The following is a 25,567-nucleotide window of genomic DNA, read 5'->3' as shown; positions in this document are numbered from 1 at the left end:
TGAAGGTGGTTGTGTCCTACCAGTACATGAATACAACATCCATTATGGTGTAATGCTCTGTTATGTTTCACACATGGTGTGGGGAAGATATGGAATGTATCCTCTTGACCTGCTAGTCCACTTATTGATGTAGACCGCATATGTGTACATGTATTGATGTTTGTTTAGATTCCATGCATGTGCAGTGTCTGATGTTTGAAGGTGACTGTTGTCTTAATACATCATGCTGTTGTAATACAGCCTCAATATTGTCAACTGTATATGGTGATATGCTCAAAGTACAGTAAGCTGTACATGAGGTATGGACAGATGTTTGGACATGACTACTAAATCATTTGGCTACTTTGCAGATGAATGATTACTGAGGACAGCTCACTGGTGTGTTACAACCATTCCTACAATAACCTGTGTAACTGCTAAGGTCTGGTTTTGTTAATTGAAGTGGAAGACAGACAATGTAGAATGCAGTAAGGGTGACACTGAAGGCAAACCTCTTGACACCTGTAACAGTAATACCTCCCCTGTGCATATATTGTGCATATATCAGCACAGTTGGCAAAGGAAAGAGTCAGTACACTTTGTAGTGAATGCAATAGTGCTGTACTTCTGTAATACCTATCATGAGATAGGCAGGTGTTTGCTTCACAGTACTGGCACGTGTGGGTGTGTGGGTGTGTGTGTGTGTGTGTGTGTCCATATATGTCACGTATGGTTGGGAATACATCCCACATGTTTTTCACTCTCCTGAACACTGTTGTTGACATCAGTACAGATGAAGTGTAGAAAGAAAGGCATAGGCAGGTGGTTGAACCTCACACATGTCAAGTGTCTGTATGTGTGTGACATAGGTGTATATCTTTGTGAATACCACAGTATGTGTGTGTGTGTGTGTGTGTGTGTGTGTGTGTGTGTGTGTGTGTGTGTGTGCGTGTGTGTGTGTGTGGCTGTCTGTGTGTATGGCTGTCTGGTCCCTGGAGTGAGGCTGTATTTTACCATAGTGAAATGTTAATGCCCCCTCCCCCCATCCACTCAATGCAATCTAGTATCCCTGTTGATATCATCAATCTTAGATGGGCATTCTAACTGCCTGTTAGCATGTACACCCTGCGGTGTGACTTGTTGTTACATAGTCAACTGATGAACCCCCCCCTCCCCACATACACTCACTGCAGTGTAGTATCCCTGTCAATGTCTTTGATCTTAGGCCATTCCGACTACCTGTACATGTGTAATCTCTGTGGTACGTCTTTTAATTGTGTAATACTATAATGATGATTTGCACATAGGCAGGGGTTCTCATCCGAACACTGGCAACTGTGTGTGTGTGTGTGTGTGTGTGTGTGTGTGTGTGTGTGTGTGTGTGTGTGTGTGTCAGAGTGTGTGTTACTGTGTCTGTGAATCCCTGAGTGTGTGGGTGTGTCTGTGTTTGCATCCTGTCATGACAGCGGGTATTACTGCTTCCCAATGAGAAGCCACTATTTCCACTGGTGTTTACCCTTGTCATCCACTATACCACTCTTTTACCTCATCCTCGTCCAGGTAACTATACCTGTGATGTCACCCACTATGGATGTGACGGCACTGAACACAGTAGCTTACTACACAGCTATCATGCTCTTGGATCATTAGAACAGTAAACATAATTGAAACATGGAAGATTATAACTGTGATGTGGAAGCTACAAAGTGCATGCAGGTATTGTCATACAGACCTGTGAGTGGTCAACATGTACATATTGGACACTAACTGCAAACAATGACATCCCCCGGCACATGCAACTACACCTGAAAGAGGAAGGAAGAACATTAAGATCAACATGCTGTTAGTGTTGCTACACATGATACATACTGTCAAATGTACAAAATGCATACTAAAACTGTAAGACATGGTATGTCTGCTGCCTGTCAACACTACTTAACAATATTAATCTACAATTGTCTACCTAGTATGTTTACCCTGTGCATCAGACCATATGAGTATGTCCCTGCACCAATGGTGTGGATGACAGGGATGTGACGCAGGCATCATCATATGCACAGGGTGATAATGTTTGCCAGAGGCCGAGGTTGTGCCATTGGATGACATCATGTGTGTGTGTTAGGGCCTGTGATATAATTGGGCATGTGTGGATGTTATGCATGTGTGTGCGTGTGTTGAGGTGCCCTACATTTGTTTCTGGTGTGTGTGTGTGTGTGTGTGTGTGTGTGTGTATATGCATGCACACGGGTCTGGCATGTGGTTGGCCTACACAGGGGTATTATTGACAGCTGCAGACTTACAAGGCAGGTTTCACAGTTCACGGTGTCCAGGCATGGCCACATGACCTGCGCCTGCCAGGGATTGCATGGGCACTACCAGGCAGAGGTCCAGACTGGGTACTGTCCAATGACACATGTCCACTGGAATTGTGTCCCTGTTGGGCCCGTCCAGGACCACGTACATGTGGCCTGCTGTGTCTTGGTGTAGACTGAACAGCACCAGCTGCACTGCTGCTGCTAACGCCACTATGGGAGCGGGCATGTGCAGTAGCATGTACATGCAGACCTTCAACAGGTGATGTAGCTGACATACGTCCACGTGCCCGATGCCTCACACCTACCAGATGTTCCAGCACAGACATTCCATGCTCGAGGATTGACATGCCACGGTCAAGGACTCCCACCATGTCACACAATCGTCTATCCAAAACATCTGCAAGATGATGGTGAGCATTTGCAGTTGCCTGGATGTTCTGACTTAATGAACAGACAGCAGACCTCTGAAGCCTCAGACCTTCTCTGTTGTGCCATGCAGCACGTGCCTGTGCCTCCATTACAGCCTGAAACATGCGTCTAGTGATTCCAGCTGATGTGCTTTGTCTTGCAGGGGCATGTTGGCCAGTGGTCCTCCTACTTGCAGCACTGGGCACATGCCTGTGTGGGACATCACCAGTCAGTTGACTGGGATCATGGTGTGCAGGCACACCTTCCATAGTCTCCACACTTCCCTGTTCCATGCTACCACCTGCCAACTGTCCTTCCTCTATGGCCAGTGGTGATGGGGTATGTGTAGGCAGGGGAACTGTATGTGAGGATGAGGGGGATACAGGTGAAATGGCAACCAATGGCATAGATTCAGCCCCTGACAACCCTGCCTGTGCCTCAATCATACTTTCATCATCACTGCTAGAGTTTGTGGGGACACTAACATCAGGTGGACCACAGAAGGGCAACACACCTACATCGACACCTGTCAGGGGAAGACAAGAACTGTACATTACAAGTTATACCACACAGACATACAGACACACACCGACACACGGATACATGCTATGGCACCCAACGGCATGCAACATGCAGGTGATATGGCAGATGGCATTCAGCTTAGACAATTATAGTGGTAGTTATCATACATCCCTGAGTTGCACACAACAGCATGCATGTGTTATAGCAGATGGAATGCACCTTACACAATTATAGTGGTGGTTCGCATACATACCTGTATTGCACCATTTGTTTTAAGAGCTTATGCCCCGTACCTGCAACACAATGCATGCAGTATGCACCATTGCACAGCACTGCCATGGTGTGTGCAACATACACCACATGTTAACAGACCATCGCTGACCTTTGTACATCTGCCACTGATGCTTTGTGTTTGCCACTGCCCCTATGTGTGAGGACATGAGCAGAAGGGTATGTTGACGGAATACTATGTCTGCCTGAGCCCTAGCTTGCGTATCTCCCCCAAAGCAGTGCATGTCTGTTCAACATTATTCCGCCTACCCCTGAGATGAGTCTACAGACATTGTGTATGTGGCTGTACACACGTTTGACATGGCTGTCCCTACTTTGCAATGGTGCCACAGACCAGCACAGGTTTAAAGTACACCAGCCTGATGTGTGGCGTATGACCTTGCCAATCACATGTAGTATGACATGTCTTCTGCTGACATGTTGAATGACATGCATACATGTGTAACACAATGGTGTCCTTTCCAATCTACAGTATGGTAATGGTGTCCCAATGCAGGGACGTGTTATACTAACATGGGCCTTCAGCTGACGCAATGTTGTCTGTCTGCCCTACAAATATGCAGTGACATACTGCACATTGAGCTGATGTGCATAGCCATTGCAGGGCATCATGTGGCTTCACTATTGCTATACAGTGTGAGGTACTGACACAGTTCATAACCATTACTGTGTTTACACACAATACATATCTAATGTGGAATGTGACCCATGTCACTGAGGTGTATACACACTAAACCCTAATGTGGAATGTGTGACACAGGTCACAGAAGGGTATACGGATGATACCCCTGCACATCTGCAACCATATTACTGATGCCTGGCAACTATGCCCACACATGGCAGTACTCTGTGTCCCACATGCCATCTGTTTACCTCACACACACATGAGGAGTAGGCATGACAGTGATGTCTGACACCAACAAGGTGAATGTACTGTATCTGCGGCCTGATGTGGTTGTATGTGTATGTTGTGCAACACATGTATGTATTTGGATACTGTACAGGTGAATGCTTTCATGTTGTGACACACTCAAGATGTTCAAGTCATGTTATGTGGTGGTTTCATATTATGCCTACACAAGCTGTGCACAGGCCTGTATGATGTTTAGTGTTTCACATCTGCAATATCACCATTACACAAAGGCCATAGTTGTATTGTGTCGAGCCAGTGTACAACAGGGTGTACACAAATGTACATCACTTCTGCTGTGTGTGTGTTGCTTCATGTCTCTGGCCATCTTCCATGGCCATGTGTACACATGTTCTGTCCAATGGTTGTGATGGCCATCTATTTCACATGTCAGTGTTATCCCATATGACATACACCCATAGATGTCATATGCTCCACTGAGGACAGGGTTATGCAGACAAAGGGTGATATGTATGAGATGTGAGATATTATGTTTTGCAGGATAGTTGAGCAGTGCTGCAGTCAGCCCACTACATGTCATGGACATGTCAGATAACACATGACATTATGTGACATTCATAGCAAGTGAATAATCCACAAGGGTGTATCCTGTGGGCCAGTCATACTCCAGCTCCAACACATTTAGAGTGTGTGCACACATATGCTCTCTGTACAGTACTGTTTGTATTCTCAACATGTGTAATGCTGATATGTAGTACCTGTCCCTGCAGTGAAGCACACCTCCACCATTGTATTCACAGTTGTCCACCCATCTGGCAATGACAATTTGGAAGGTTTAGTGTAGGTCTTTCATATAATCTTCATTTGTTTCACACGGGCAACCACTGTGATGTACTGCAGGTCTGACCAGTGTCTATTAACAGGACCACCATACATTATGTGTACATGTGTTATGGCAGATAACATGCAATTAATATGATCTGTGCATTATCAAGCCTGGTAAATAATAACAATCTCACCTGACACAGGCTGCTGTCACTGCAAAATGCCAGAGGTACCTAAACAGGACTGTCACAGCAGTAAGATCATTATCCACACCTGTGTGATAGCTACAGGGTGCAATGTCAATGTTAGCACATAAGCCAGTACAATACACTATACTATGGAGTATGCACATCTGTGCATACATAGAGTAGCAGACTATAGTATGTGACATGTGTGCATACATGCCTTGCATATGATGTTACATTACATATTGTACAGTAACACATGTAACTATGTGAAATATAGTTGTGTTATATGTGAAGTACTAACTTCCCAGGCAACTCCAGGCTCGGTGGTTGAGAGACACCCACCTCCACAATACCAGCTAAAGCTTGTGGGTGGAGGTCTGCAGGTGTCCCTAGGTTGGCCAGTAGCTCCTCGGTACGTGTGGGTGGGGGCTGGTTGAGTGGTCCCCCACCTGTTGCACCTTGTTCCCTGGTGATTGCATTAGCACACTGTTTCTCCCGTCTTATGAGGTCATGCAGTGTTGGCACACCTGCTGATAGGTGCGATTGTGACCACCAACATCATTTACCCTCCTGCGGAGTTCCTCCCACAGGGCATCCTGCTGCTGTGCATCATGTGGCACATGGCTGAAGAGTGTTGAATGGTTGTCGAGGAGGTATGGGATGAGGACCTCATCCTCTAAGCAGGTGTATGCTGGCAGCCTGCTACGTGGCATACTGGAAGACATAATGATGGAGACAGGTCACAGTAACTCACAGAGAAGTACAGAAGTACAACTGAACATACATGTGTATCACATTTATTAAGATTACAAATAAGTATTTGCAAATCTACATGACGCTAGCACCACTGACATATTTAAGTCACACACATTTGACACTTACTGGTGATGTGATGTTATCACCATATATGTGTGTGTGTCATGTGATGACATTGCTCATACTCCATGTGGATATTGTCTTGACATGGGCATGTCTGCTTGCCTGTACTGGTGTCTTTACCTATCAGTACATGCCTGGATGTGTTCACATTAATGCAATCAACCTTAATGCTGTGTATATGTCAAATATATAGTCATATATAGGCTTTAGGGATGTGACTTGTGACCTTGCAGACTTGCTCACAGAATGTTTTACATGTATGTGTTTTGCCATATATATCTACATGGCACTGTACAGCTGTGTAGCATCCTGCCATGTATTGCCTGTGTTGCACATGTGAAACACATGGGACAATATCTAGCCTGATGGTATTTGTAGGGCTGGATATCAACTATAGCATGTATGGTCATAGTGAACTAGTAGGCTATATGCCCTGGGCCATTTATGACCCTAGGCAGACAGGTTACCTAGCTGTAGGCAACAGACAGATAAGTTTCAGTGGCCAGTTCAAGCAGTGCCACAGAACTGATCCACAGGGTTACTGATATATTTGGCATGCGGCCATCACACCATGTCACAGAGAGGGGTGATGTGCAGATTCACTGGACAGGGATGCATAGTATGGCAAGAGTATGTAAAGTGCATGGGACAGAGATCTGTCAGGCATGTCGTAATCCTTGTACTAGAAAGGTGGATGTCCATGAAGTATGTGTTTATTTGGGATCAGGATGTGTTAAGTGTAGCATGTCCAACATCTCTGGGTTGGACATGGCTTTATTCAGGGTTGGCTGCATGTTACATAGTGGACCTAGGGATTGGGAAGGGCAGTGCAGGCCATCTACACATGGGCAATAACCCTTAAAGGAAATATGTGATCTATTATGGATCACATGAGTGTTAAGTATGGCTGAACAATTATCTCTATATTCCATAGATGGCACCCTGTCATGATTAGGGGTGCCACATAATGACTACCTGACTGGTGTGGTGAAGTAACTATCAAAGGAAAGACTACTGTCCAGCTGCATCCCATATACACACAGTTGTCATTACATTGACCGCTGCCTAGGTGGTAGTTCATGGGTACAGGGTTTTTAACATAGGGGATGACAATGCAATACTTAGCTGTCAGATTGTGGCCATACGTCACACACCATACATCTGACACACAAAGGCCCTTCTGTATGCTGAATGCAGCACACATTGAGTCAACTATTGCTCCTAGTTCATAGTCATTTGTAAATATCAATAGGCAGATGCCTTCTGTGTTAGTCTGTGTAATATAGATAACAAAGAGGGTGAGTACCAGTAATGAACCCTGTATTACTGTGGCTAGCACTGGTTTGATGTGGGTGTATTAGTCAGACACCTTCTGTAGTGTTTGTTCTGCCAGCAGTCCAGTTGCCAACCAATCCTGTGACATAGGAATATATACCTAGTTTACTGAGTGTAGCTGGGACACAGTATTGGTGATGGTGTCCTACGACCTGGCAAGATCATGATATGCTGTGTGAATCAACCTTACTGTCATCTACATCTGTACTGAGTACATCAAATATGTTGATCATGATTCATGGCCTTACAGACCAGACTCAGCAGAGTAGTAGTGAACTATTTCCTGTTATCAATGGTGTCTCCCCCTTTGTGCGGTGTGATAACTGTTGCTGTGCACCATTCATTGTGTACACAGCCTGACATGGAGCTATGATTGAACATGATGTGTATGTGGAGAGCTGATTGTTTTTACATTTGTGTAGGATACACCCTGGGATGTTGACAGGTCCCATGAAAGCTGTATGTATGGCTTTAGAGAGTGCAGCTTGTACCTGCATAGTTGTTATTACAGGGGCTCTGTAGTGTACATGGATATATAGCTATGTGTACCTGTTGGGGGGGGTGGGAGTGGGTTTAGGTTCTCCAAGACCCTATCTGGATGAACAGGTGCTATTTCTGTAGGTGCAGTACTTCCCATGCCATAGTGCTGTGCAGCACGGCAGGTCTTGTCGTTGCCATTACGATTAATGACACAGCTATAGAATGGTCTGTGGTTGACCTCATAATATGTGGCTGATTAGTTTCACAGTAGCTTTGTGTGGTTTTATATGGTGTATCTGCATTTTACTGAGGCTGACCAGGGATCACCTACACTCATGTGTGTCCACTCTTTGTATTGCCTAATGAGCAGGATTCGAAATAATTCACTTTACACTAAAGAAATTATTTAGTAACAAACTTTATTTTTGCCACTAAAGAGAAAACTAAATAAACTCTATGTAATTGAACAGTAAATCACACTAAAACAGAAAACTAAGTGAACTCTATTTAACTAAAATATGAAATTAGACAATACATTTAAAGAAAAACGTATACATCACCGATAAAGAGAAAGCTTCATCCTGTCTTCAGTCTTGACTGGGAAACCCCATTGCAATCAGGCAGGAGTCTTCATCGGGAAAACAGTCCTGGGCAATGCGTCCACTCCACAGTTGAGGCTTCAGCCTGAGTGCAGGGAGCCCCATCTATATATAACCAAGTTATTTACCACAGGTCATAAGAATCAGTACTTTCCCAGTGTAGGCCAGATCTTGCTAGAGCATTCTGTGGTGTTGACCACCCACTCCAGAAGGAACAGCAATTCCTGCTAAATACAATGATTCTGCAATTTTCAAGTGTTACACTGGAATATTCCAATGACTTTGCAAGTTTAGTACTTTACTAGAATATTCCAGCACACATACACATACAAGACATATTTCTTAATCAAATGTAGTGACTTTGCTGAAATCCCTAAACTGTTCTGGAACACAGCATCATTTCTCATGCCTGCTGACACTTCCAGAATATAGTACTACTTCATATGTCAAGGAAGAAATAAAGAAAATAAAGGGAATGTCGAGATATAGGCAACAGTCAAATAATCACACTCACTCAATGTACCCCTCTTTCGTATCACAGTCATATCACATTCAGCCCCTTGACTACTGACTCACTTATATTCAACATTCAAGACTGTATTTACCTTATTATGAACACAATAAGTTAAGCCACAATTCCAAAATGTCAACAGAATCCAAACAATCATTAAAATTAATATTGGATGTATTAACCAATTTAACAATTTGATAGCAGATGTTGACCATCCAGTAAATATATTCCACCAATTGTTTGCAGTATTAGAGTCTGTCTTCTTGGCTAAACTTACCAATTTATTCCCTATAATAATGCTTGTCATTTCATGATGTAAAATACTAAGATTTATGACCTGTAAATGTTTTTCAAGATGTTGAGTATTATTTAATACTTTCTGTAAAAGATTTAGGCTAAATATCAAATTATGATATTCCAGCTTGTCTGTTAACCAGGTATGAAATACATTAACGTGTCTCAGGAGAAAATATATAAGTTTCATTGTGCCAATGTAAATGAGTTACATTATCTAAACAACCTACAAAAGGATGCGTCAAAGTATACAATAATGTTTGGTTTGTCACTAAGCACATAAATTGTGGTGCTATTTCTACAAACATTTCAAATGTAGGAGGTAATACAGTCCATTTGCAGATGTTGATGGAATGTTGAAGAAAACATGGTTTATATATAGGGGAATGTTATCCACAAATAAGTCCATCCATTGTTTCAGTACAGTGTTTTAGTTTGTGCGTTTGGTTTCAGAAATCAACATAATTTCCTTCCACGTGGGGTAGCCAATACTAAAATGGATACACAGGAGGTCCAAATACCAATGGCAAAGTTACAAATTGACACATTATTTTTGCATTTGTGACATTATAATGCATGATATAACCTTTACAAAAATTATCTGTGCATCTTGTTTTTTCAGAAAACAATCTTATCCAATTAGTATTAGGTATCCATTTGTTAAATAATTATCTCCATATATGTTCATTATTAAGCATTCATTTTGTCTGCACAAAATTCTTCTGAATTGAAACATAAAAATATTGTAAAGTACATGTTGCCTAGTTTACAAACTTAGTAACATTTTTGTCAAATTTCAAATTATGAACTACAGAAGCATTAAATTGATCCAAAAATACTTTCTCATAACTAACTATCTGTTTTTGGGTATGCCAAACTGTAGGATTCCACTGTGCTTGTAAATGTATAATTTGTGAAACATCCTGACCCACAATTTTGATTTTATTAGCTAAGACTTCGACATCAATGGCATTTAAAGTTCCTAACCCTGTACCAATACCTCCTAATAAGGTGCTATACCAAGCTCATTTTTGTTTATATTTACCTGTTTTTGGAAAAGTAACATTAAAATACAGTGCAGTTTTTTGATATGTTTGTCCTACATATTTACATGTAGAAAGCACTTTAATTATTTGGTCAAAGAGAGCCTTGGGGTGGTTGTTCAATATAGTTATTTGAGAGGCCCATATTCTATTTATAATCTGAGTTGCATTCATACAAAACAGTACTGTAATGTTCTGTAAATCAATTGATTTATTATAAATATCAGTTCCATTCTGGCAAAAGTAGTAATTTTCTCAGTATGTCTGTTCATATTTACAATTACAACATCTTATGTCTGTGTAATTTTGAATTATTATTGTAGCTTGATGTCATCTAATAACTGAACATAAATATACCCCCTTCTTACCCTCCAAATAGTTAAATTTCCTTCAAAAGTCAAATTGGTAGTAGGACATCCTTGTCCAGCAGGGCAGGTAAAATTTCCTTATGTTTTATTTCGTGTACTAGCAGCCCATCCCCAGTGGAATACCATTGAATTCATTTTAATTGCTCTTACTCCTGGTGTTACACACTCTGCCGAAGGGACTCCATACAATGTGAAACCAGCAACAATTAGCATTGGAATTGGAATCTGAAATCAAAGAAAAGTAGTATGATTATTCTCGCAAATAACACCGATCTGCTGGTACATATTCCCATTTTTCCTTTCCTGGTTTAATAATTAAAACAGTATTGTCATTCCCAGCAGGAATAACTTCTGCTTGTTCAGGTTGTTTATTGGGTTCATGGACCCATATTTTTGCACCTGAATTAATTTCATGCGTACAAGATATCTGCTCCCTCTCAAAGGCAGCAACAGGCGGTGACTGCCCACTGGTGACAGTGCTGCCTAACACAGGTACAATAAATATTTGGGCTACCCTATCTTTTTTCTGTACATGAACATTCTCATCTGAAGTATTTAACAAAATAATTTTAAGTTCCCCTTGATAACCTGCTTTAATAATTCCATTTGCAACCTGAACACCTTTCAAAGCAAGTGTTGATTGAGGCATTATCCAACCAAAATGCTTTGTTGGAATTTGAATTCCAATCCCAGTCTCAATCAGCTGAACTGTCCTTGGTGGTATTTTACAAGCATTCATTGAATAGAGACTCAATCCTGCAGTCTCAGGTGTAGTTCTTGTAGAAGCTAATGCACCTGCTTGTGTTTTCCAATATGTAATTGTTTCAGTCATCACATATGGTTTGACCTGCAACGCTGGAGTTAACATTCTCATTAATGGTGTTTCTGTTTCTGAAATTGGTCTATTATTTCAAATCTGTAATGCCACATTTAAATTATCTCTCCAGTTTTGCAGAGTCCCATTTCCTAATTTTCTTAATCAATCTTTAAGTAAGCCATTCATTCTTTTAATTAACCCTGCTGCCTGTGGGTAATAGGGTATATGAAATACCCATTCAATATTATGTTGTTTTGCAAAATCCTGTACCATTTTTCCCTTAAAATGGGAATCGTTGTCATTCTGTATTTGCAAAGGCATTCCATAATACAAAATGATTAAGTCTAAAGTTCTTCAGGTACTTACCTGTGTCGCTCATCGGCATGAAAAATCAATAAGATACCCAGAATAAATATCTACCGCTGTACATATATATTGGCAGCCTTTATTTAATGGTAAACGACCAACATAATCAATTTGCCATATTTGTCCTGGCAACTTTCCTCATCCTATATGTCCCTGAACTATATGAGGTATGGATCTTTGTTGAGTATGCTGACATATAAGGTATTGTAATATAACAGTTTTAATTAAGTCTAATGAAAGTGCAATTCCTCTCGTTTGTGCCCACCTGTAAGTGGCCTTTTCTCCCAGGTGTCCGCACGTCTGATGTGCCCATTTTGCCATCTCCATTTGTTCAGAATCATCTGGTATATTAGCTTCTGAAATTCTCGTTTGTTCATCTGTAACAGAATTAAACCACCATTCTAGAGAATCTGCAGAACAATGTGCATCAACATGATAAACTGTTACAGTACCTTGATTTATCATTTCCCAAATTGATTGCCATAATTCTTTTCCCCAAATTTTTTTGAATGAATTTTTCAGTCATTCTTCTGCCAGGTAGGCAACCAGGTTGCCAATCCATTTGCCACTGACCAAGAGTCAGTATAAATATGACATGTACCTGGCATCTCCTGTTTCAGTGCTTGATATACAGCATATCATTTTGTATACAGACTACTTTTGCCACTCCCTGAAGATGTTAAGATTTTCTTAGTTAATGGATTATAAGACAGAGCCTTTTAACATTTTTTTACATATTTAACTGACCTGTCTATAAACCAAGCATGTTATCACTGCTCTAATGATAGCTGAGCAAAAGGCTGTTCCCATTTAACAGGAGAATTAGTTACTGGAATTGTTTCAAAATAGCAATTATGTTTGTAATTTATTAGGCACAGATATTTGAGCTATTTTTTATGTAACATCGCCACCCCTCCAATGCCTGTCTTAGCTAATTTCTGAATGTAACTTTCTGTGCATGTCCTATCTGGTGTGTCTTAGGTGAACTTATCATGCATTGCATAATAGGAATCTCAGGTATTTTATTCATTGCTGATGCTTTGTTTTTAAGTTTAAAATACTGAACTGTCCCTGCAACCTGTACTTTTGAATTAGTCCTGCACTATTAATAAACTCTCTTATAGCCCACACTGCCATAAGTAGTCTCAGAGAATTTACTATATAAGCATTGTCAAAGCAAATATTTACTGGATGTCAATGCTGCAGAACATATTGTGCAGCTTCTAACTCATCCCTTTGTACTGACATGCATCCTGGTAACTTAAGCAGAATTGGTTTGTTTTGCTTTTGCAATGTCTCTATTGCAAACCCAGTGTAGTACTTTTCATCCTTCTAGAAACATGCACCAGTTACATGTACTATAGAGGAATGCCTGACTAACATCTTCTGTGTTTTTTTTTTACTGTTATTTAGCAAAGTGGAATTATAACTATAACCCCAAAGAACACTGTCTGTTTTATTTTCAAGTAAATGGCCAAAAATTGTTTAACGCAGGGACCTTTTTTTTTCCAAAAAGTAACTTGTCATAACTTAGTGCTCAATTTCATAGATGCCTCTTATGGCCAAGCCTGTAATAGCACCACTGAGAGTGAGCCCTTCCGTGCTGCAGCTTTCCAAACAAGATGTAATTTACTAATGGGAGCTATTAGCTCCATTGCCTGTACTAACTTTTGCTTTAACATTTTTTTTCCAATGAATTTTTACAAATTTGAAATTGTCGAAGGCTTTGGCAATTGCAGAATGCCCCATATTCTTTTCTAGCAAGAAGACCTTCCTGTCAGTCTGATAATGATTTCTATAAATGTTACTTTTGTGACAAGAACTGTATTTTGTTTGCATTTACTTTAAAACCTGTCTCTTACAACTGTCTCAGAACTTTTCTCACTTGTTGTATGTTTTTTTTTTTGCTTTGTTTTTCACAGTCTCTGACTGTATTAGAATGTACCCTTGTTATTTTTATTTGCATCTTGTAGGAATGTTAAAAATATCTTTGCTGTCATGCTCTGTCCATTCTAGCATCCTGTCGGAAACTATAATATTAAAATACTCTAACAACCTTGTAGTTAACACTAATGGCATGTCCATATTACTCCTTGGGCTGTTAGCTGCTTTCATTTTTAACCCTTTAAATCCTGACATATTTCTATGTTAGTATGCAGCTATTACATTTGTTAAATTTTGAAAAGGGAAAAAAATGTATTCATGTAACTTAGCACATATACTTTCTAACCAGTATGTCATGTTTCTTTAACATTGGCATGTGTTTTTCATTAAACTCCAATATCCCTTATCTCTGTTAAAAACATTCCACTGTGAGCAGTAGGGCTGAAACATTCCATCTGTCTCTACAAATTGTAAACTTTAGTATGATTTAAACAAAAGCAAGGATATCTGTTTCCACAGTTTAATTGGAGTGCTATACTCCTGTATATACAGATCACAACACTGTTTCCACAGTTTAATTAGAGTGCTATACTCCTGATATACAGATCACAACAATGAAGGCAGTTACACATATAAACCCTTTCTTAAACATTTTGAACCCCATCCTCGTCGCCAAGTTAATGTATTGCCTAATGAGCAGGATTTGAAATAATTCACTTTACACTAAAGAAATTATTTAGTAACAAACTTTATTTTTGCCACTAAACAGAAAACTAAATAAAGTCTATGTAACTGAACAGTAAATCACACTAAAACAGAAAACTAAGTAAACTCTATTTAACTAAAATATGAAATTAGACAATACATTTAAAGAAAAACATATACATCACCGATAAAGAGAAAGCTTCATCCTGTCTTCAACCTTGACTGGGAAGCCCCGATGCAGTCAGGCAGGAGTCCTCATCCGGAAAACAGTCCTGGGCAGTGCGTCCACTCCACAGGTGAGGCTTCAGCCTGAGTGCAGGGAGCCCCATCTATATATATAACCAAGTTATTTACCACAAGTCATGAGAACCAGTACTTTCCCAGTGTAGCCCAGATCTTTCTAGAGCATTCTGTGGTGTTGGCCACCCACCCCAGAAGGAACAGAAATTCCTGCCAAATACAATGATTCTGCAATTTTCAACTGTTGCACTGGAATATTCCAATGACTTTTCAAGTTTAATACTTTACTAGACTATTCCAGCACACATACACATACAAGGCATATTTTGTAATCAAATGTCGAGACTTTGCTGAAATCCCTAAACTGTTCTGGAACACAACATCATTTCTCATGCCTGCTGATACCTCCAGAATATAGCATTTCTTCATATGTCAAGGAAGAAATAAAGAAAATAAAGAGAATGTCGAGATATTGTGAGGCAACAGTCAAATAATCACACTCACTCAATGTACCCCTCTTTTGGATCATATTCGTATCACACTCTTGCAACAGTTACTACCTTCTGTGGTACAGTTTAAAGCATGGTACCACCAGTTTGCCTTCTTGTTTGTGTTTGGTTGAATCTTGGTTTTGTTTCAATGGCACAATCACTGCGCGTATGTGACTGCTCAAGGTTCATTTGTAAAGGATTCAGCATTTGCACATGCATTGTCCATCTGTATGGGTTCCATGACAGTCACCACTTTGCTCTTAGGAAGCATAACATTGGATTTGGAGACTGACCATGTGTAGCATACTGTTAGCCCTGTTTGTATGACTATTGTGATCCAGGTCAGTGGGGGCTGATGGAATCCAACATGCATTGAGTGCAGGTGTTGGTACATGAGGCGTCTTCCCAGTTCATAATGGAATAGTTGAGAGTAGACATTATTATGGTTTTCTGTCTCAAACCTAATCTTCCCCATTACAGCATATTATGACTGTTGGGAAATCCACAGCATGGTGGGTGATCTGTCGCAAGGTACAATTTGAATTCCACTTTGGCACAAAGGTAGTTGCTCAGCATAATGCATCTGAAGTTATGCAAGTGCAACTGGCGTGGGGGTGTACATATCCTTCAGGAATATGGACATACCTGCGGCCCATGTGTTCCAATGAAGGATAATTGCCAAGAGTTGAGGTATGTGTTATAACATGGTCATGCAGGTGTGCTCTCCGGAGTGCTAAAACATGTCTCAGCCACTGCACAGATATGTTCTCCATGTTAGGGATTGACATATGTGAGTCCATATAGTGTTTCTGACATGTATCACTGTGTAGCGAGACCCACAGTTTATAGCTTGGCTGTCCCTGTAACAGCAGTGGACCTTCACTTCAACTGTGCATGATGAAGGCACTATAGGGGAAGCATGAGCTCTAGGCAGTATCCAGATTCCCAGGGGTGACAGGTGCAGGTCCTGTCTGGCAAAGCATCATGGTGTGTCAACCATGTTACCCCAGGCAGACAGATACTGGATACCATTTGACTTGCACCACTACATTAGACAATTGTGGAATACAATCCTTTTGTCCCTGTACTGCAGTATCATTCTGGTCAATGGCTACAAGACCTGATAGTCCCTACATGTGTTTCCATGCAGTCCAGGCTACTGCATCACAGGTACTGCACGACAACATGGAATATGCCAGAGCCATGTGTATAGTTCAAAAGGTGATCTGAGTGTATGGGTGTGTGGCTAATCATGGCAGACAAGCAGCTGATAGTATGTATGCCCTCATATAGGTTGGTGTGTAGCATAGTGCTAGAGTTTGCATTCACAAATGAGTACTGTCGGGCATGTTTCCAGCCACGTGTTTTGAGGTGTGGCATAATTATGCAACTATGTCATACAGTTTGTGTATTTTGTTTTCTGTCTCTTCCAGCTTGGGAGGTCACTTGTTTGGCCAGATACTTAGAAACAGCTGTGAATGTGTGTGATTTCTGGTAGTGTGTGTGGGTGTTCTTACTGTGTTCTGGTAAGGGTATGTGTTGGTTGTGATGATGAGATGCATGTGTTAACCTACACCTCATGACTGTTCAGTGCAGTCATGGCTGTAGACCCAACTACCTTCCAGCTTACCCCTGTAGCTGCATCCCAGACAATGTGTGGGGTGTGGTGTTAGGTGGGTTTGGCAGTGTACATGGCATAGAAATTACATTCCCCCAGGATGGCCACATACATAAAGCTGACATTAGTAAACACCAGTAGCTGACTAGTGGGCATGCATGTATCAGCATTCAATACTACAAGTACTGTATTTCATTTACTTATTGCTTATGAAGATGTTTTAGACAGGGATGCTCACATCTCATGAAATAAGAAGACGTGTCATGACTAGCATGGTGTTTCATAGGAGGAAGAAGTAAGAAGATGTGTAATGTCTAGCATGGTGTGTCATGGGAGGAAGAAGTAAGAAGACGTGTTATGTCTAGAATGGTGTTTCACAGGAGGAAGAAGTAAGAAGACGTGTTATGACTACCACGGTGTTTCACAGGAGGAAGAAGTAAGAAGATGTGTTATGACTAGCATGGTGTTTCACAGGTGGAAGTAAGTAGACATGTTAAGTCAAGCATGGTTTTTCACAGGAGGAAGTAAGAAGACATGTTAAGACTAGCATGTTGTTTCACAGGAGGAAGAAGTAAGAAGACGTGTTACGACTATCATGGAGTTTTACAGGAGAAAGAAGTAAGATGTGTTAAGACTAGCATGGTGTTTCACAGGACGAAGTAATAAGATGTGCTACGACTAGCATTGTGCGAGGAAGAAGAAGTAAGAACACGTGATACGACTAGCATGGTGTTTCACAGGAGGAAGAAGTAAGAAAATGTGCTATGACTGGAATGGTGTTTCACAGGAGGAAGAAGTAAGAAGACATGTTAAGACAAGCATGGTGTTTCACAGGAGAAAGAAGTGAGAAGAGGTGTTATGACTAGCACGGTGTTTCACAGGAGGAAGAAGCAAGAAGACGTCTTATGACTAGCATGGTGTTTCACAGGAGGAAGAAGTAAGAAGACATGTTACAACTAGCATGGTGTTTCACAGGAGGAAAAAGTAAGAAGACGTCTTATGACTACAATGGTGTTTCACAGGAGGAAGAAGTAAGAAGACGTGTTACAACTAGCATGGTGTTTCACAGGAGGAAAAAGTAAGAAGACGTCTTATGACTACAATGGTGTTTCACAGGAGGAAGAAGTAAGAAGACGTGTTACAACTAGCATGGTGTTTCACAGGGGGAAGAAGTAAGAAGAAGTTACAACTAGCATAGTGTTTCATAGGAGGAAGAAGTAAGAAGACGTGTTACAACTAGCATGGTGTTTCACAGGAGGAAAAAGTAAGAAGACGTCTTATGACTACAATGGTGTTTCACAGGAGGAAGAAGTAAGAAGACGTGTTACAACTAGCATGGTGTTTCACAGGGGGAAGAAGTAAGAAGAAGTTACAACTAGCATAGTGTTTCATAGGAGGAAGAAGTAAGATGATGTGTTATGACAAGCATGGTGTTTCACAGGAGGAAGAAGTAAGAAGACGTGTTACAACTAGCATGGTGTTTCACAGGAGGAAAAAGTAAGAAGACGTCTTATGACTACAATGGTGTTTCACAGGAGGAAGAAGTAAGAAGACGTGTTACAACTAGCATGGTGTTTCACAGGGGGAAGAAGTAAGAAGAAGTTACAACTAGCATAGTGTTTCATAGGAGGAAGAAGTAAGATGATGTGTTATGACAAGCATGGTGTTTCACAGGAGGAAGAAGCATGAAGACGTCTTATGACTAGCATGGTGTTTCACAGGAGGAAGAATTAAGAAGACATGTTACAACTAGCATTGTGTTTCAAAGGGCCAAGTATTAAGAAGACATTTTATCACTAGCATGGTGTTTCACAAGAAGAAGTAAGAATATGTGTAATAAATAACATGGTGTTTCACAGGAGGAAGTAAGAAGACATGTTTTGACTAACAAGGTGTTTCACAGGAGGAATTAAGAAGATGTGTTAAGACTGGCATGGTGTTTAACAGGATGAAGTAAGAAGACGTGCTACGACTAGCATGGTGTTTCACAGGAGGAAGAAGAAGTAAGAACACGTGATACGACTAGCATGGTGTTTCACAGGAGGAAGAAGTAAGAAAACGTGTTATGACTGGAATGGTGTTTCACAGGAGGAAGAAGTAAGAAGACATGTTAAGACTAGCATGGTGTTTCACAGGAGAAAGAAGTGAGAAGAGGTGTTATGACTAGCGCAGTGTTTCGCAGGAGGAAGAATTAAGAAGACGTGTTACGTCTAGCATGGTGTTTCACAGGAGGAAGTAAGAAGACATGTTACAACTAGCATGGTGTTTCACAGGAGGAATAAGTAAGAAGACGTCTTATGACTATGATGGTGTTTCACAGGAGGAAGAAGTAAGAAGACGTGTTACAACTAGCATGGTGTTTCAAAGGGGGAAGAAGTAAGAAGATGTTACAACTAGCATGGTGTTTCATAGGAGGAAGAAGTAAGATGATGTGTTATGACAAGCATGGTGTTTCACAGGAGGAAGAAGTAAGAAGACATGTTACAACTAGCATTGTGTTTCACAGGAACAAGAATTAAGAAGACATTTTATCACTAGCATGGTGTTTCACAGGAAGAAGTAAGAAGATGTGTAATGACTAACATGGTGTTTTACAGTAGGAAGAAGTAAGAAGACATGTTATGACTGGCATGGTGTTTCACAGGAGGATGAAGTAAGAAGAGGTGTTATGACTGGCATGGTGCTTCACAGGAGGATGAAGTAAGAAGAGTTGTTACGACTAGCATGGTGTTTCACAGGAGGAAGAAGTAAGAAGACGTGTTACAACTAGCATGGTGTTTCACAGGAGGAAGAAGTAAGAAGACATGCTATGTCTAGCATGGTGTTTCACACGAGGAAGAAGTAAGAAGACGTGTTATGACTAGCATGATGTTTCACAGAAGGAAGAAGTAAGAAGACGTGTTACGACCATCATGGTGTTTCACAGGAGTAACAAGTAAGAAGATCTGTTACGACTAGCATGGTGTTTCACAGGAGGAAGAAGTAAGAAAAATGTGTTATGACTGGCATGGTGTTTCACAGGAGGAAGAAGTAAGAAGACATGTTATGACTAGCATGGTGTTTAACAGGAGGAAGAAGGAAGAAGACGTGTTACTACTAGCATAGTGTTTTATAGGGGGAAGAAATAACACGTGTTACAACTTGCATGGTGTTTCACAGGAGGAAGATGTAAGAAGATGTGTTATGACTAGCATGGTATTTCACAGGAGGAAGTAAGAAGACATGTTACGACTAGCATGGTGTCTCACAGGAGGAAGAAGTAAGAAGACGCGTTATGACTAGCATGGTGTTTCACAGGAGGAAGAATTAAGAAGACGTGCTACAACTAGCACGGTATTTCACAGGAGGCAGAAGTAAGAAAATGTGTTATGACCAGCATGGTGTGTCATTGGAGGAAGAAGTAAGAAGACATATTATGACTAGCATGGTGTTTCACAGGAGGAAGAAGTAAGAAGACATGTTACGACTAGCACGATGTTTTACAGGGGAAAAAAGTAAGAAGACGTTACAACTAGTATGGTGTTTCATAGGAGGAAGTAGTAAAAAGACATGTTATGGCTAGGATGGTGTTTCATAGGAGGAAGAAATAAAAAGATATGTTATGACTAGGATGGTGTTTCACAGGAGGAAAAAGTAAGAAGACGTGTTATGACTAGGATGGTGTTTCACAGGTGGAAGAAGTAAGAAGACGTGTTACAACTAGCATGGTGTTTCATAGGAGGAAGAAGTAAGAATACCTGTTACAACTAGCATAGTGTTTCACAGGAGGAAGAAGTAAGAAGACATTATGACTAGCATAGTGTTTCACAGGATGAAGAAGTAAGAAGATGTGTCACGACTAGCATGATGTTTCACAGGAGGAAGTAAGAAGACGTTATGGCTAGCATGTTGGTTCATGTGAGAAAGTAAGTAGACGTGTTACGATTAGCATGATCTTTCAAAGGAGGAAGAAGTAAAAAGACATGTTACAACCAGCATGGTGTTTCAGTGGAGGAAGAAGTAAGAAGACATATTATCACTAGCATGTCAGTTCAAATGAGGAAGTGAGAAGACGTATTATGATGATCATGGTGTTTCACAAGAGGAAGAAGTAAGATGACATGCTATGACTAGCATGGTGTTTCACAAGAGGAAGAAGTAAGATGACATGCTATGACTAGCATGGTGTTTCACAGGGGGAAGAAGTAAGAAGACGTGTTAAGACTAGCATGGTATTTCACAGAAGGAAGATGTAAGAAGACATGTTAAAACTTGAATGGTGTTTCATAGTAGGATGAAGTAAGAAGACGTGTTACATCTAGCATGGTTTTTCACAAGAGAAGAAGTAGGAAGACATGTTATGACTAGCATTATGTCTCAAGGGAGGAAGAAGTAAGAAGATGTTACAACTAGCATGATGTTTCACAGGACGAATAAGTAAGAAGATGTGTTACGACTAGCATGGTGTTTCACATGAGAAAGAAGTAAGAACACGTGTAATGACTAGCATGGTGTTTCACAGGAGGAAGAAGTAAGAAGTCATGTTATGACTAGCATGGTGTTTCACAGGAGGAAGTAAGAAGACATGTCATGACTAGCATGGTGTTTCACAGGAGGAAGAAAGAAAAAGGCATGTTATGACTAGTATGGTATGTCACAAAAGGAAGAAGTAAGAAGACATGTTATAACTAGCATGGTGTTTCACAGGAGGAAGAAGTAAGAAGACGTTACAAATAGCATGATGTTTTACAGGAGGAAGAAGTAAGAAGACGTGTTACGACCATCATGGTGTTTCACAGGAGTAAGAAGTAAGAAGATCTGTTACGACTAGCATGGTGTTTCACAGGAGGAAGAAGTAAGAAAAATGTGTTATGACAGGCATGGTGTTTAACAGGAGGAAGAAGGAAGAAGACGTGTTACTACTAGCATAGTGTTTTATAGGGGGAAGAAATAACACATGTTACAACTTGCATGGTGTTTCAAAGGAGGAAGATGTAAGAAGATGTGTTATGACTAGCAAGGTATTTCACAGGGGGAAGTAAGAAGACATGTTACGATTAGCATGGTGTCGCACAGGAGGAAGAAGTAAGAAGACGCGTTATGACTAGCAAGGTGTTTCACAGGAGGAAGTAAGAAGATATGTTATGACTAGCATGGTGTTTCACAGAGGAAGAAGTAAGAAGATGTGTTACGACTAGCATGGTGTTTCACATGAGGAAGAAGTAAGAACACGTGTAATGACTAGCATGGTGTTTCACAGGAGGAAGGAGTAAAAAGTCTTGTTATGACTAGCATGGTGTTTCACAGGAGGAAGTAAGAAGACATGTTGCGACTAGCATGGTTTTTCACAGGAGGAAGAAGTAAAAACACATGTTATGACTAGCATGGTGTTTCACAGGAGGAAGAAAGAAAAAGGCATGTTACAACTAGCATGGTATGTCACAAAAGGAAGAAGTAAGAAGACATGTTATAACTAGCATGGTATGTCACAAAAGGAAGAAGTAAGAAGACATGTTATGACTAGCATGGTGTTTCACAGGAGGAAGAAGTAAGAAGATGTGTTACGTCTAGAATGGTGTTTCACAGGAGGAAGTAAGAAGACATGTTACAACTAGCATTGTGTTCCACAGGAGGAAGAAGTAAGAAGACGTTACAAATAGCATGATGTTTTACAGGAGGAAGAAGTAAGAAGACGTGTTACGACCATCATGGTGTTTCACAGGAGTAAGAAGTAAGAAGATCTGTTACGACTAGCATGGTGTTTCACAGGAGGAAGAAGTAAGAAAAATGTGTTATGACTGGCATGGTGTTTCATAGGAGGAAGAAGTAAGAAGACGTGTTACTACTAGCATAGTGTTTTATAGGGGGAAGAAATAACACGTGTTACAACTTGCATGGTGTTTCACAGGAGGAAGATGTAAGAAGATGTGTTATGACTAGCATGGTATTTCACAGGAGGAAGTAAGAAGACATGTTACGACTAGCATGGTGTCGCACAGGAGGAAGAAGTAAGAAGACGTGTTATGACTAGCATGGTGTTTCACAGGAGGAAGTAAGAAGATATGTTATGACTAGCATGGTGTTTCACAGAGGAAGAAGTAAGAAGATGTGTTACGACTAGCATGGTGTTTCACAGAGGAAGAAGTAAGAAGATGTGTTACGACTAGCATGGTGTTTCACATGAGGAAGAAGTAAGAACACGTGTAATGACTAGCATGGTGTTTCACAGGAGGAAGTAAGAAGACGTGTTGCGACTAGCATGGTTTTTCACAGGAGGAAGAAGTAAAAACACATGTTATGACTAGCATGGTGTTTCACAGGAGGAAGAAATAAGAAGACGTTTTATGACTAGCATGGTGTTTCACAGGAGGAAGAAAGAAAAAGGCATGTTACAACTAGCATGGTATGTCACAAAAGGAAGAAGTAAGAAGACATGTTATGACTAGCATGGTGTTTCACAGGAGGAAAAAGTAAGAAGATGTGTTACGTCTAGAATGGTGTTTCACAGGAGGAAGTAAGAAGACATGTTACAACTAGCATGGTGTTTCACAGGAGGAAGAAGTAAGAAGACGTTACAAATCGCATGATGTTTTACAGGAGGAAGAAGTAAGAAGACGTGTTACAACCATCATGGTGTTTCTCAGGAGTAAGAAGTAAGAAGATCTGTTACGACTAGCATGGTGTTTCACAGGAGGAAGAAGTAAGAAAAATGTGTTATGACTGGCATGGTGTTTCACAGGAGGAAGAAGTAAGAAGACATGTTATGACTAGCATGGTGTTTAACAGGAGGAAGAAGGAAGAAGACGTGTTACTACTAGCATAGTGTTTTATAGGGGGAAGAAATAACATGTGTTACAACTTGCATGGTGTTTCACAGGAGGAAGATGTAAGAAGATGTGTTATGACTAGCATGGTATTTCACAGGAGGAAGTAAGAAGACATGTTATGACTAGCATGGTGTCGCACAGGAGAAAGAAGTAAGAAGACGCGTTATGACTAGCATGGTGTTTCACAGGAGGAAGAAATAATAAGACGTGTTACAACTAGCACGGTATTTCACAGGAGGAAGAAGTAAGAAAATGTGTTATGACTAGCATGGTGTGTCATTGGAGGAAGAAGTAAGAAGACATATTATGACTAGCATGGTGTTTCACAGGAGGAAGAAGTAAGAAGACATGTTATGACTAGCATGGTGTTTCACAGGAGGAAGAAGTAAGAAGACGTGTTACGGCTGTCATTGTGTTTCACAGGAGGAAGAAGTAAGAAGACGTGTTACAACTAGCATGGAGTTTCACAGTAGGAAGAAGTAAGAAGGCAGGTTACAACCAGCATGGTGTTTCACAGGAGGAAGAAGTAAGAAGACATGTTATGATTATCATGGCGTTTCACAGGACGAAGAAGTAAGAAGACATCTTATGACTAGCATGGTGTTTCACAAGAGGAAGAAGTAAGAGGACGTGTTAAGATTAGCATGGTGTTTCACAGGAGGAAGAAGTAAGAAGACTTGTTATGACTGGCATGGTGTTTCACAGCAGGAAGAAGTAAGAAGACATGTTATGACTAGCATGGTGTTTCACAGGAGAAAGTAAGAAGACATTTTATGACTAGCATGGTGTTTCACAGGAGAAAGTAAGAAGACGGGTTATAACTAGCATGGTGTTTCACAGGAGGAAGAAGTAAGAAGACGTGTTACAACTAGCATGGTATTTCACAGGAGGAAGAAGTAAGAAAATGTGTTATGACTAGCATGGTGTGTCATTGGAGGAAGAAGTAAGAAGACATATTATGACTAGCATGGTGTTTCACGGGAGGAATAAGTAAGAAGACATGTTACGACTAGCATGGTGTTTCACAGGAGGAAGAAGTAAGAAGAAGTGTTATGGCTGGCATGGTGTTTCACAGGAGGAAGAAGTAAGAAGACATGTTATGATTATCATGGCGTTTCACAGGAGGAAGAAGTAAGAAGACATGTTATGATTATCATGGCGTTTCACAAGAGGAAGAAGTAAGAAGACATCTTATGACTTGCATGGTGTTTCACAAGAGGAAGAAGTACGAGGACGTGTTAAGATTAGCATGGTGTTTCACAGGAGGAAGAAGTAAGAAGACTTGTTATGACTGGCATGGTGTTTCATAGCAGGAAGAAGTAAGAAGACATGTTATGACTAGCATGGTGCTTCACAGGAGGAAGTAAGAAGACATTTTATGACTAGCATGGTGTTTCACAGGAGAAAGTAAGAAGACGGGTTATAACTAGCATGATGTTTCACAGAAGGAAGAAGTAAGAAGACGTGTTACGACCATCATGGTGTTTCACAGGAGTAACAAGTAAGAAGATCTGTTACGACTAGCATGGTGTTTCACAGGAGGAAGAAATAAGAAAAATGTGTTATGACTGGCATGGTGTTTCACAGGAGGAAGAAGTAAGAAGACATGTTATGACTAGCATGGTGTTTAACAGGAGGAAGAAGGAAGAAGACGTGTTACTACTAGCATAGTGTTTTATAGGGGGAAGAAATAACACGTGTTACAACTTGCATGGTGTTTCACAGGAGGAAG

At 40.6% G+C, this 25,567-nt stretch overlaps 1 long non-coding RNA gene across 1 annotated transcript; it reads right to left on the bottom strand.

Moving 5' to 3' along the window:
* Positions 1-10,663: 10,663 nt before the first annotated feature.
* On the bottom strand, positions 10,664-15,165 carry LOC122804937. The gene is made up of 3 exons (XR_006365255.1): positions 14,866-15,165; positions 12,357-12,468; positions 10,664-11,133 (listed from the first exon to the last, which is right to left on the bottom strand). It is a non-coding gene; the product is annotated as an uncharacterized LOC122804937 (long non-coding RNA).
* Positions 15,166-25,567: the final 10,402 nt, after the last annotated feature.

The sequence above is a fragment of the Protopterus annectens genome, chromosome 6.part0 (genome assembly GCF_019279795.1).
Source record: "Protopterus annectens isolate FY-2018-M chromosome 6.part0, PAN1.0, whole genome shotgun sequence".
NCBI classification, from domain to species: domain Eukaryota; kingdom Metazoa; phylum Chordata; order Ceratodontiformes; family Protopteridae; genus Protopterus; species Protopterus annectens.
Note: the sequence above shows the minus strand (reverse complement) of the source record. Positions and strands in the feature narration are given on the sequence as shown.